Source organism: Bos mutus, chromosome 16 (assembly GCF_027580195.1).
Source record: "Bos mutus isolate GX-2022 chromosome 16, NWIPB_WYAK_1.1, whole genome shotgun sequence".
NCBI lineage: Eukaryota > Metazoa > Chordata > Mammalia > Artiodactyla > Bovidae > Bos > Bos mutus.
Window position 1 is genome coordinate 77,316,315 of NC_091632.1, and position 13,264 is coordinate 77,329,578.

Consider the following 13,264-nt stretch of genomic DNA (forward strand, 5'->3'; position numbering starts at 1 on the left):
ATACCCTAAAACCTATCTGAAAGTAGTGACTGACTTTCTATTCATTCAACATCTAATAAAGAAATAAAGTTTTATTATTTATGCATACAATAAATGCAGATTACTCATCAAGGTAAAATTTACATAACTTAAAATTAGCTATGTTTAAAGCATATTGCTCAGTGGCAATTGGTACATTAACAGTGTCGTGCAGGCATTTTTTTTTTTCAGTACCTTTATATATAAGCATATATACTGCATTCATATATTACTAAACACTAACTTAATTCACAAAGATGTTAAAAATCTTTCAAAATTCATGACCCCACTCAATGTGTCACATGGGTATATGTTGCCTTAAGTTGTCTGTTCAGTTAATGGGTGGATGCCTTGTTTTCTTAATCAGGTTGCAAACACCTCAAGACAAAATCAAAACAGGTTTTTCTTTTCATATTCACATAAAGCAAAGTTTTTCATACTGGTTGGTGATTCCCTAGATTGTATCTAATGTCCCAAGGGGTCAGCATCTGCCCTTCAGTGGAACACTGCTAAAAACCAAACTTTCGCATGATCATTTAATTCTTACATTTTAACTCAAATGCCAACTTGAGCACAGAAATTGGGTAGCAGTGTTCTTTTGAATAGGGCTTCCCGAGGAAAGTTATGACCAACCTAGATAGCATGTTAAAAAGCAGAGACATTACTTTGCCAACAAAGATCCATCTAGTCAAGGCTATGGTTTTTCCAGTGGTCATGGATGTGAAAGTTGGACTGTGAAGAAAGCTGAGCACCGAAGAATTGATGCTTTTGAACTGTGGTGTTGGAGAAGACTCTTGAGAGTCCCTTGGACTGCAAGGAGATCCAACCAGTCCATTCTAAAGGAGATCAGTCCTGGACTGATGCTAAAGGACTGATGGTAAAGCTGAAACTCCAGTACTTTGGCCACCTCATGCGAAGAGTTGACTTATTGGAAAAGACTCTGATGCTGAGAGGGATTGGGGGCAAGAGAAGGGGACAACAGAGGATGAGATGGCTGGATGGCATCACCGACTCGATGGACATGAGTTTGAATGAACTCCGGGAGTTGGTGATGGACAGGGAGGCCTGGAGTGCTGCGATTCATGGGGTCGCAAAGAGTCAGACACAACTGAGCTACTGAACTGAACTGAACTGAAGTAGCTCAGCTGGTAAAGAATCTGCCTGCAATGCAGGAGACCCTGGTTCTTTAAATAGCATCCCCTCCCAGTAGATTTGAAGATACAAGTGTGGGGAATACACTAGATAGTCATTAAATTTAAAAGAGGTGTAAAATTTCTATTTTACTTTGTAACTGGAGGAAGTGAAGTGAAGTGAAGTGAAGTCGCTCAGTTGTGTCTGACCCTTTGCGACCCCATGGACTGTAGACTACCAGGCTCCTCTGTCCATGGGATTTTCCAGGCAATAGTCCTGGAGTGGATTACCATTTACTTCTCCAGGGGATCTTCCCAACCCAGGGATCGAACCTGGGTCTCCTGCATTGTAGACAGATGCTTTACCGTCTGAGCCACCAGGGAAAAGACATTTCAAAGTCCCTAAGAAATAATTTTACTGTTGTTGTTTAGTCGCTCAGTCATGTCTGACTTTTTTTTTTGAACCCATTTACTGTAGGCCACCAGGCTCCTCTCTCCATGGGATATCCCAGGCAAGAATACTGGAATGGGTTGCCATTTCCTTCTGCAGGGGATCTTCCTGACCCAGGGATCGAACCCATGTTCATGCATATGTAAGCAAATTCTTCACTGTTGTACCATTAGGCAAGCCCCTCAAAATAAATATGATATATTTCACAGAAATCCAGTCCCATGACTTCATGTCAAATAGATGGAGAAACAATGGAAACAGTTACAGACCTTATTTTCTTGGGCTCCAAAATCACTGAAGATGGTGATTGCAGCCATGAAATTAAAAGACACTTGCTCCTTGGAAGAAAAGCTACAATAAAGCTAGGTAGCATATTAAAAAGCAGAGACGTTACTTTGTTGACAAAGTCTGTCTAGTCAAAGCTATGGTTTTTCCAGTGTTGAATGTTAGACCATTAAGAAAACTGAGCACCAAATAATTGATGCTTTTTTAACCGTGGTGTTGGAGAAGACTCTTGAGGTCCCCTGGAGTGCAAGGAGATCAAGCTAGTCAATCCTAAAGGAAATCAGTACTGAATATTCATTAGAAGGACTGATGCTAAAGCTGAAGCTCCTATACTTTGGCTACCTGATGCAACGAGCTGACTCATTGGAAAAGACCCTGATGTTGGGAAAGATGGAAGGCAGGACGAGAAGGGGGCAGCAGAGGATGAGATTGTTGGATGGCATCACCGACTCAATGGACATGAGTTTCAGTAAGCTCCAGGAGTTGGTGAAGGACAGGGAAGCCTGGCATGCTGCAGTCCATGGGGTCACAGAGTTGGACATGAAGAATCAGTGACTGAACTAATGTGAGTTTGAGTGAACTCCGGGAGTTGGTGATGGACAGGGAGGCCTGGTGTGCTGCAATTCATGGGGTCGCAAAGAGTCGGACATGACTGAGCGACTGAACTGAACTGAACTAACTCATGGGAAAACATTATACAGATGGTAACACTTTACACCAACTAGCAGAACGGTTACACCCCTAGTGCACTGAAGCAAAACTTGTTGGACTTGGGACTTAACTTTCTACTTGATAGTCATGTGGCTGCAAAGAAACTCCTGAACCTTCAAAAAATTGAGTAAAATGGGGAAAATCATAAAATTCATACACCATAAGCTCACTGTGAGAACTGAGTCAATGTATTTAAAATTGAGAAAGGTTACATTATATATCCTAGAAGCTCAGTTTGTTGGATGCAGACCTGTATTTTATTAATCTTGTCACAGTTATATGGAAATGCATAAACTGTTACTTTAAAAATGACAAATGAGGGTTCAAGGAGTTTTCTTTGAAGCCCAAACTAGGTCGGAAGAACAATTACAATCTATTTATAACTCAGAAAATTGTTTAAGAAGTTTAAGATAGCTATCCAAGAATTAAAGCAGAGTAATAAAATAAAAACAACTCAAATAGGTCTAGATTCAAACCAAGTGCTAGGAAAAAAATCACCAGTAATTTGAGGATTCAGATATATTATACAAAAATCGGGCATATGCCTTTTTTCTACTCTAGTCTTAAAATCTGATGTACACTTTGAAAAATTAAAAATATTATAATGTTACAAGATTAGGTTTAATAGACTTAAATGAATTAGAGACACCATAATAATACTTAACAATGTTGCAGAAAATTGCTTTATTAGCCTATCTTCTGATGTATTTATAGGACAGGCCTCCCAGTGAGACCCTAACAAGGATCTCAGGGAAAGGAAAGTAAGAGAAATGACTTTTTTTTTTTTCTCTCATTTTCACTTTACTTCACCTTCCTTCGAGAAGATATTGACACAGTTTCCAAAATGAAGGTCCATGCCATATACTACATTAATGAAATAAACAACATTTAAAAGTGGAAAAGCTCTCCTAGTATCAGAAGTACTGACAGGTATTAGAATAATATAGTAAAAGTCATTCATTTGGAGAAAAATCATAATATAAGTAGTTTGTGTTTGCCTTCAGCATTTGTTAGATCCAACTGGAATAATGTCTTAGAAAATTTAAAATCTTTTAATGCATAGAAATGATCACAGAGGATCTATTTTTCTTGCCATGAAAACTAAGCTATCTGCTACCTTGAGGAAAAGAAAATAATGAATTTGAAAAGTGACATTCATATTTTAAATATGGCCAGGCTCTGTAATTTGTTTTTATTTGCTATGTTCTAGTGTAACTTGGAAGAAACTGGAAATGAATACTGATTAGAAATTTAATCAAAGAGTAATGAAGGCTTTTTTGCCCTTTTTAAACCAATGTTATTACATTTTTTCCCCAAAGTCCATGTTTCCTAACAAAAATGAAATTAGGACTAATGAAATTAAGACTGCAATGCAGATTCACAAATGGCCACGGATTTGTAAATGTGCCTAAAATGTGTCAAGAGACTCTGATATGAACACATTTCAAAATAAGTTGAGATTGTAAAACAGTTTGTAATCCATAGGATTAACTAGTGGGCAAAAGTCAATGATGTAATTCTAAGACCTAATGATTGAATTTATAATTTTCTGTCTCCTCAGTGCTTCCACCCTACCTGACATTCAGCCTAGCGACAGACAGACAACAGACTAGCTGCAATAATATGTGTATGGCCTATGATAGGAATGTTTTGAAAGTTATAAAGACCATACACAAGAAACACTGAACCAACATTTGTGGGTTGAGGGCAAGTTTTCTAGAGAAAATGACATTTATGTCAGAGCCTTAACTTTTTTTTTTTTTTAATGTTATTTATATCTTTTTTTAATTTAAATTTATTTTAATTGGAGGCTAATTACTTTACTTCTTCCCCAAGTGAACCAGTCATTATTTGACAGTTTCTAACATATAATCACATTTATTAAAATGAAACTTTGTTATGTTAGAGTCTCAATAAGTGTCTGATGATGAATTATTTTTTCTCTTCCAACAAATTTCAACCTATTTTATGCTATTTTTAAAAGTTGCTTTTATCAATGTAACACATCTACATAGTTTTAACAATCACATAATATTGGCAGATATTTATTGAAAAGTCCACCCCATAACTTTTTTTTTCCACCCCATAACTTAACAGCACTCTTCAAAAGCAAGCATCTTAAATATTTTAAGCACTTCTTCACTTCCTTACTTATAAACTCTCAAAATTACTCTTATCCTGCTCTCTCTCTTGACTTTTCAATTTCCGACACTATTGCTTTTTCTCTACTGAAAATGAAAATTCATCACTCTTAAGGACATTCCCTTCACCACAAACATTCACATATAAACACAACACACTCTCACACACATACTCACAAAAGCACTTCCTTGCCTTATTTTCTTACTATGGTTATATCACAAAGTCATCACTACTTTTATTACCATTACAGTGATAAATTCTGTAGTAAAATTGCACTTCTTGTTATACTATCATTTGTTATCCAGGATGACTAATTGCTTAAATATCAGAATATGATTATTTGTTAATATGGGGCTTCCTGGTGGCTCAGCAGTAAAGAATCTACCTGCCAATGAAGGAGATGCAGGCTCAATCCCTGAGCTGGGACAATCACTGGAGAAATGACAACCCACTCCAGTATTCTTGCCTGGGAAATCCCATGGACAGAGGAGCCTGGCAGGCTACAGTCCATGGGGTCACAAAAGTGTTGGGCATGACTTAGTGACTAAACAAAAATTCTGATTAAGTATCCATAAAGTATTTATCTTACTGATTTTTTTTAGCATCTCTCTCCATTTGTCTTTGCCTCCATAAGACTGGAATATTTTTTAACTTTTATTTTTTTCTGAAAATTTAGGAAGGCAGGGAGATAAACACATGTATTCAATTTGTCATGTTTAATCAGATATCTGCCATTACATATTTGTGTAATCTTTAGGTTAAATACATACATGTTACATACACACATATATACATACATATGTTTGAGGATGGATTTCCTTATGTAAAATATTTCAATGTTGAGTCAGTCTTAAGTCATTACACCATTATCTATCACAGATCAGCAACAGCACTGTCCCTCCACCAATATAATTCATCTCCTGAATTTTAGGGCTTCCCTTTCTTGGTCACTAGTGTATCCCCAGGGCTTGACTCAAAGTATTTGGTGAAAACAGATGTCTGACTGACAAGCTAAAGTACCATTATGAAGTCTCCAGTCATTGGATTTTTTGGCTTCTATCTTTATGGTTATTATAGTGTGATATTTTTTTAATAGAAGAGGATTCCTATAAACCAATTCCATAAGGCTTACAGGAAGTCAGACTTTCTCTTGATACTGCAAGTATTTATTTATTTATTATTATACTCTTTAATTAATTTTTTTTTTACTTTACAATATTGTATTGGTTTTGCTATACATTGACATGAATCTGCCATGGGTGTACATGTGTTCCCCATCCTGAACCCCCCTCCCATGTCCCTCCCCACCCCATTCCTCTGGGTCATCCCAGTGCACCAGCCCCGAGCACCCTGTATCATACATTGGACCTGGACTGGCGATTTGTTTCGCATATAATAATATATATGTTTCAATGCTATTCTCATATATCATCCTAAACTCGCCCTCTCCCACAGAGTCCAAAAGACTGTTCTATACATCTGTGTCTCTTTTGCTGTCTCACATACAGGGTTATTGTTACCATTTTCTAAATTCCATATATATATATATATATATGCATTAGTATACTGTATTGGTGTTTTTCTTTCTGGCTTACTTCACTCTGTATAATAGGCTCCAGTTTCATCCACCTCATTAGAACTGATTCAAATGTATTCTTTTTAATGGCTGAATAATATTCCATTGTGTATATGTACCACAGCTTTCTTAGGCATTCCTCTGCCGATGGGCATCTAGGTTGCTTCCATGTCCTGGCTATTATAAACAGTGCTGCAATGAACGCTGGGGTACACGTGTCTCTTTCAATTCTGGTTTCCTCAGAGTGTATGCCCAGCAGTGGGATTACTGGGTCATATGGCAGCTCTATTCCCAGTTTTTTAAGGAATCTCCACACTGTTCTCCATAGTGGCTATACTAGTTTGCATTCCCACCAACAGTGTAAGAGGTTTACCTTTTCTCCACACCCTCTCCAGCATTTATTGTTTGTAAACTTTTGGATAGCAGCCATTCTGACTGGCGTGAAATGGTATCTCATTGTGGTTTGGATTTGCATTTCTCTGATAATGAGTGATGTTGAGCATCTTTTCATATGTTTGTTAGCCATCTGTATGTCTTCTTTGGAGAAATGTCTGTTTAGTTCTTTGGCCCACTTTTTGATTGGGTCATTTATTTTTCTGGAATTGAGCTACAGGAGTTGCTTGTATATTTTTGAGATTAATTCTTTGTCCATTGTTTCATTTGCTATTATTTTCTCCCATTCTGAAGGCTGTCTTTTCACCTTGCTTATAGTTTCCTTTGTTGTGCAGAAGCTTTTAATTAGGTCCCATTTATTTTTTCAAATTTAGTTTTAACTTATTATTATGCATCAAACACTGTGATCCACACTGTACTCTACCCTCAAGCCCAGAAGACTAAGGCTTTATACAGAGGTTGGGATTATCATATGCACACTATCATATATAAAATAACTAATGAGGACCTACTGTACATCACAGGGAACTGTACACAATATTTTATAATAACTTATAAGGGAAAAGAATCTGAAAAAGAATATATACCTATAGATAGATAGATAAACTGAATCACTACTCTGTACCTGAAACTAGCACAACATTGTAAATCAACTATATTTCAATAAAAAACAAGAAAAAGTAAAATGTATTTTGGGGTTTGGTTGGTGGTTCTGATGGTAAAGAATCTTCTGCAGTGCAGGAGACTGCGGTTCATTCCCTGGTTTAGGAAGATCCCCTGGAGAAGGGAACAGTTACCCACGCCAGTATTCTTGCCTGGAGAAATGCATGGACAAAGGAGTTTGGCAGGGTACAGTCCATGGAGTCTGAAAGAGTCAGACACAACTGTGGGGCTTAAGCACAAAGCACAAAGCATATTAAAAAAAAAAAAAAAGATAACTTTATATGAATTATGAAGTTTCATTGCTTTCAGCAGGGCAGGTACATGGTTAGTTTGAAACCCTGATTATATAAAGACTCTGCTGCACTCTCCAGACTTCCTGGAATGTTACTTATCAAGTCCTGTTTGATATTTCATCCTGTATATTTTGAGCCTATTTCTGACAACTGTGCTGACCACGCTGTTTATGTCTCATGACTTCAGCCAATTTAAGACTAGATTCCAGCTTGCCATTATCTACCACTGTGACCTCACCTGAACTGTTTTGCCAAGGCAAGACCTCACTTCCACCTTCTTCCTGCCTACCGAGTAAACAGTAACGTCCTCTAAATCTTCCCCATGTGAGTTCATGTGGTTCCTGCTCAGGACAGATAGTATTTCATCTAAAGTAACTGTAACCCTTTCCCACTGGGCTTTAGATTTGACATATCACTTCATTACTTTCATACCCTGCTTTGTGTATTTTGCACACATGCCTCAAACAGCTTTAGTCATCTCTAGTCAGATTTTATTTACCTAAAACCTTGATTAGATTTCTGTGGATTGCAGTGATATACAGAGGGCATCATTTTGACTTCTTACCAAAGCAATCACTTTCTTTTGTAGCAAATTCTAAACCTCTGCTGTGAAAAATGAAGTTTATATGATTTCAGCTCCTTTTAACTCCAATTTTTCCTGAATAAACTGCATAAGCTCTTAAGTTATTCTAAAAGGCAATGTATGGTGATTTGTGTTTCATAAAGTAAATGGAATATGGAGGAAGCCTAAATATAACAGAATTCTGATTCTGTCTTTAATTGGTGGTGTGACCTTATTTAGGTTACTCTATATTCTGTGAGCTTTTCCTTTCTCACTTGGAAAACAGATTTGCATAGTAACTATCCCTTAGGGGTTCTTAAAGGATACATAGATTAATATATAAGAAGCACGAATAAAATATCCAGCACATAGCACACATTACAGAAGTATTTGTTGCCTTACTTTTCTGGGGACAGGGGAGGCCCTGTCTTTGGAATGAGAGCAATTTTATTAATAGCTATAGTTTTTAGTTGAAAATATAAAGCATATCAATTACCAATAGAAGTAACCAACCAACCTGTATAACATCAAAGTTTCTTCAGCTACATTTCTGACAAATGAAGGGATTCCTAGGTGGCACAGTGGTTAAAAAATCTGACTGCAATGCAGGAGGCACAGATGTGGGTTCAATCCTTAGGTCAGGATGATCCCCTCAGAGACGGCGGTATTCTTGCCTGGAGAATCCTATGGATAGAGGAGCCTGGCAGATTACAGTCCACATGGTTGCAAAGAGTCAGACATCACTGAAGTGACTGAGCACACATGCAAACACTGACAAATGAACTTCTACGTAACTCTTCAAATATGGCATAGACATTTAATTTTTTACAACTCCCACTAAATTATTGTAGAGTTTGATTTTCTGGAAAATTCACTTATGTTAGATAAATGTGTTTCACTGTAATTTCCCATTCGTAATTGCTATCAGTATTTAGAGACAGAAGGACAAAGCATTCCCATTACCTCCCAATCATGAATGTCTCAAGCCCAACATGGTAGCTGTCTCTTGACACATAGGATGCACAGTATCCTTAAGTTAGCTGGATTTGGTACCTCTCATTGGCGACCAAAAAAGTCTTGATCAATATAGAGATATTTATCCCTTAAACAGCATGCTTCACACATTTTTCTTGACCAACCAGAAAAGTTTTCAATGTATCCTCTGATGCATATTTCACCATTTTAATTCACAGGAAGTTGTGGTCAAAGGTCCTGTTGAAATGAAAATTAATCAGCCTCAGGGCCTTGTTGGTGGAGCAGTGCTTGAGACTCCACTTTCCAAGGAAGGAGGTGCAAATTCAGTCACTGGTTGGGGAGCTAAGGCCATACATGCATCATGGCCAAAAGTAACCCCAGAAAAGAAACAACAGAAGTAGTACTGTAACAAACTTAATAAAGACTTTTAAAAAATATATAGAAAACTATAAAACACTGGTGAAAGAAATCAAAGAGGACAAAATAGATGGAGAAATATACCATGTTCATGGATTGGAAGAATCAATATAGTGAAAATGAGTATACTACCCAAAGCAATTTATAGATTCAATGCAATCCCTATCAAGCTACCAACAGTATTCTTCACAGAGCTAGAACAAATAATTTCACAATTTGTATGGAAATACAAAAAACCTTGAATAGCCAAAGCAATCTTGAGAAAGAAGAATGGAACTGGAGGAATCAACCTACCTGACCTCAGGCTCTACTACAAAGCCACAGTCATCAAGACAATATGGTACTGGCACAAAGACAGAAATATAGATCAATGGAACAAAATAGAAAGCCCAGAGATAAATCCACACACATATGGACACCTTATCTTTGACAAAGGAGGCAAGAACATACAATGGATTAAAGACAATCTCTTTAACAAGTGGTGCTGGGAAAACTGGTCAAGCACTTGTAAAAGAATGAAACTAGAACACTTTCTAACACCATACACATAAATAAACTCAAAATGGGTTAAAGATCTAAACATAAGACCAGAAACTATAAAAGTCCTAGAGGAGAACATAGGCAAAACACTCTCTGACATACATCACAGCAGGATCCTCTATGACCCACCTCCCAGAATATTGGAAATAAAAGCAAAAATAAACAAATGGGACCTAATTAAGCTTAAAAGCTTCTGCACAACAAAGGAAACTCTAAGCAAGGTGAAAAGACAGCTTTCAGAATGGGAGAAAATAATAGCAAATGAAGCAACTGACAAACAACTAACCTCAAAAATATACAAGTAACTCCTACAGCTCAATTCCAGAAAAATGAATGACCCAATCAAAAAATGGGCCAAAGAACTAAATAGACATTTCTCCAAAGAAGACATACAGATGGCTAACAAATACATGTAAAGATGCTCAACATCACTCATTATCAGAGAAATGCAAATCAAAACCACTATGAGGTACCATTTCATGCCAGTCAGAATGGCTGCCATCCAAAAGTCTACAAGCAATAAATGCTGGAGAGGGTGTGGAGGAAAGGGAACCCTCTTACACTGTTGGTGGGAATGCAAACTAGTATAGCCACTATGGAGAACAGTGTGGAGATTCCTTAAAAAACTGGAAATAGAACTGCCTCATGATCCAGCAATCACACTCTGGGCATACACACTGAGGAAACCAGAATTGAAAGAGACACGTGTACCCCAATGTTCATCGCAGAACTGTTTATAATAGCCAGGACATGGAAGCAACCTAGATGTCCGTCAGCAGATGAACGGATAAGAAAACTGTGGGACATATACACAATGTAATATTATTCAGCCATTAAAAAGAATACATTTGAATCAGTTCTAATGAGGTGGATGAAACTGGAGCCTATTATACAGAGTGAAGTAAGCCAGAAAGAAAAACACCAATACAGTATACTAACGCATACATATGGAATTTAGAAAGATGATAACAATAACCCTGTGCACGAGACAGCAAAAGAGACACTGATGTATAAAACAGTCTTATGGACTCTGGTGGAGAGGGATAGGGTGGGAAGATTTAGGATAATGGCATTGAAACATGTATAATATCATGTATGAAACGAGTCGCCAGTCCAGGTTCAATGCATGATACTGGATGCTTGGGGCTGGTGCACTGGGACAACCCAGAGGGATGGTATGGGGAGGGAGGTGGGAGGAGGGTTCAGGATGGGGAACACATGTATACCTGTGATGGATTCATTTTGATATTTGGCAAAACCAATGCAATATTGTAAAGCTTAAAAATAAAATTTAAAAAAAAGGTCCATACTCAAAGAAAAAATATTTTAAAAAGAAAACAGCTGCCCTATTTTAAACCTCCTGTAATCTGTAAGCCCAAGGAAGACATCAATGAAGTGATCAACAACAGACATAGATGTATTTAAAATTAAGTTCTGAATCAGTAAACCTATGGGTCACTTGAAGTAGAGGAATATCTCAAGAAAAGTCATCATATACTGTGATCACGCAGGCAAAAATTCTTTTGGAGATCAAGAACAGACTGAGGGAAAACGAAGAATAATGATCCTATGGAAAATTAGCCAAACCAGGTCCTTTATTACTTTTAAGAGAGCATCTCATTTTATGTCTCATTAGGTCAGTCCAAACTATGTTGCTGTGATTTAAATACAAAGAATATCAATACTTAAGGAGACTAAAGACTTTCATATTACCAGAACAGAATTCTTCAATTTAAGGATATCTGAACACCATGCTTCTGAGCGCAAACATAATTGCTTTTGATTAACCCAGTGACTCCTGCACTGCTGATAACATTGCTGCCTTGTTTTATATTATTGTTGCTCTCGAGTTTTTTTTCTTTTCTTTCTTAGATAAAGATGATTTAAAGGGCTGCAAAAGGCTTACAATGGAAAGTTCAGTTACATTTCAGTTTGGTTTATAATTATGTATTCAAAAACCATACTGTTCTAATTAAAATTGAGAAATAATAAGTGCAAAAATGGTCAAACTCATCACTGTAACTATCATTTACTTCTTTTATTGTCTAAACTGGTTCATTCAAACTTGGTCACCTCAGGGCATAAAAATAAACATTAAGGATTTTTTTTTCAGTGTATATATTCATGTTTTATAAGGTCATAGCTCTGGCTCCATCTCAAAATATTTGAACATTATCTGTTTAGCAATTCGCAAATGCTGTATGGCAATTCAATAGGCATTTGAGTTTTCCTATTTAAGAGTTTTTGCCTTTAAAGCTTTAACCATCATTACTTTGAACGCATTTAACCATGAAAACAATAAGATTATTCTTTCATAGTGACTCAGTTCAAGGGATGTAGGTTTCTGAACTACCACAACATTCTTCAAAACAGATTTAATGTTTTTTGCTGTGTTTCAGCTAACGGCTCAATATAACACCAAGCACCTTATCTTGATTCAAACTGAACACCTTTGCTCCATGCTTAGGTAAGCTGTAACAAATACCACTTTCTATTTCTATGTTTCAACCGCTATTTCTATCGTATTTAATTCATTTTTCCTCAGTAAAAATTGTTCCCCAGGAGTGAGTGAGTTAAAAGATCCCAAAGAGGAAAAAACATTGCTAGCTTGGGAACTATGTAGTCATAGAAAAGAGATATTATGTTCGTCAAATCATTGTTTAGAGTGCATTTATACATTATTATAAACTGTAGGTATTATAAGCATAATAAAAAAGTAAAACAAAAAGATTAAGAAGGCTTCATGGAAGTAGCACAAAATAATATTTGGGCTTAGGGACTCTAAGAAATACATTTCTTAGGTTGTATTTTTCACTGAAATTTTGTGGAAATTATCTATCTTTTCCATCCTATTTTATTTTTTTTTTTTAATTACAACTATCATTTTATTTATTTTTTTTTAATTTTTCAGCACTTTATTTATTTATTTTTTATTTGATAAATTTAATGCCTTTTATTGCCATACCTCATTTTACTGTGCTTTGCTTTAGTGAGCTTTATAGATACATTTTTTTTTTTTTTTCCTTGTTAATTTTCTGTTTAGTTGATCTATCCATAAGTGTGAGTGGGGTATTAAAGTCTCCCACTATTATTGTGTTATTGTTAATT

The 13,264-nt window shown here is 36.4% G+C and overlaps 1 non-coding gene across 1 annotated transcript; it reads right to left on the reverse strand.

Annotated features, from left to right (window-relative positions):
- Nucleotides 1–1,460: 1,460 nt before the first annotated feature.
- TRNAC-ACA (transfer RNA cysteine (anticodon ACA)) lies at nt 1,461–1,532 on the reverse strand. The gene has a single exon. It is a non-coding gene; the product is annotated as a tRNA-Cys (tRNA).
- Between the last annotated feature and the right edge of the window lie 11,732 nt (nt 1,533–13,264).